The 1,513-nt window shown below is 41.0% G+C and overlaps 1 protein-coding gene across 1 annotated transcript in view; it reads left to right on the top strand.

Annotated features, from left to right (window-relative positions):
- Positions 1-1,513, top strand: part of LOC309690025 (uncharacterized protein) — a 228,990-nt gene that overhangs the window by 74,468 nt on the left and 153,009 nt on the right. The window lies entirely within an intron of this gene.

Raw genomic sequence — 1,513 nt, 5'->3', positions numbered from 1 at the left:
AAAATGTTTGTGATGATGTGTATCTACAGGGGGAGGAGAATCTGTCACTAATCACTGTGTTTGCCCTTGAAGGTGATTTTAGAAAAAAGAAACTACTTTTTTGAGATGCTACCACGAAATTCAAAATAACCTCATTTTCTAAAATTAGTTTATTTGCTTAGTTTAAACATTTAATGAATTTTTCATGAGTTTATGAAATTTGCAAATTGTATATCATTTTGTTTGTTTGTTTTTTGTTTTTTTACACTTTAAGAAGCATCCCAGCTTTTCTGGAGCTGGCTTTGTGCGTGAGGAATCTCTGATCTGCCAGCTTCTGAAGCCACAGATTTAAAAACCAGAAGTGAAAAGGTTCCTGAGATTTTGTGAGCAAAAGGCTGAGTGAGAATGAAAACTGAAAAACCAAAGGCTGTTTTCAAAGTAGCAGATTGAGATTAACCTGATTTGTTCCACAGAAGTTATGCAATGTATGTAGAGCCATGATTTCCTGATCAGTACCCTGATAACCTGCATCTGAGCACGTGACATGAGGATGGTGGATTTATTTATATAAATGATGACTGAGAACCTTCACAGACATTTTGATTTCTGTCCTGTTCTTCTGACTGTGCGTTTGCAATGATTAAAAAATACTTGTTGAGCACCAGTCAGCTTGTATGTGATGCACATGTGTACTAATGTGTGTTTTTGGCATTTATGAGCAGTCTGTAGGTGAGGGTGAGAGAGTCTCACCTGTGCGTGGATTCAGAGGGCAAGCATCCCAAATATCATCCAAAGTGGGCATGTTGGGTTGAGGGGTGGCTCTTAAAGTGACTTGCAGTCTAAAGCTCTTTGATTGGTCAGTGAGAGTAGAACCCTGAAGCCCTCAAGCCCATTTGTGCTTCGGTTATATGTGTTTCTTGGTATTTATGGTCAGTCTCAGAGTCTTAGGACCATTTTCCTCTCAGATGAACTGGATGCTGCGTTTGCTACATAAAACTGTTTGAACAAATCAGGAAAACAGCAAAGACAAAAAAGTTTGAATTTGATTGATGCCATTATTTTTCTTCTTCCATGTTTGGATCCTTCTGTTTGCACTTACTGTGCAGTCAGTCAGGGGGCTTCTCCAGGCTGGAGTTACTGATAGTAACCATTGAAATAACTATAGCCACAACGCAGTGTGTGAACAGTGTCTCAGAGTAAGTCTATCAGGTGTGAGGTCTGAACACTCAAGCTTGGACAAATGCCACTGAAAAACACCTCTGTCAGTTTCTCCTCAGACTGCAGGAGGAAAATCATTCCTGAACAGGTTACAGCCTGCCCTGATCCAAACTACACAAGGTTTGGAGCTGACCTCACCTGCATGTTAAACGCAGGTAGGCTGATGGTCTGATACTACAGAGAAAACTATTACAGCAATGAAAATGAGTCATTTAATTGGCCTGAACACCTTAATAACCCAGCACATGGGGCGGCCGAGACTCACTCACCAAGACTGACAGGAGGAACAATCTCCGCCCTCTGCACATGCCCTGCC

Source organism: Aulonocara stuartgranti, assembly GCF_965226115.1.
Source record: "Aulonocara stuartgranti genome assembly, chromosome: 15".
NCBI lineage: Eukaryota > Metazoa > Chordata > Actinopteri > Cichliformes > Cichlidae > Aulonocara > Aulonocara stuartgranti.
The sequence above is the reverse complement of the archived record's forward strand: the minus strand, read 5'-3'. Positions and strand labels throughout refer to the sequence as shown.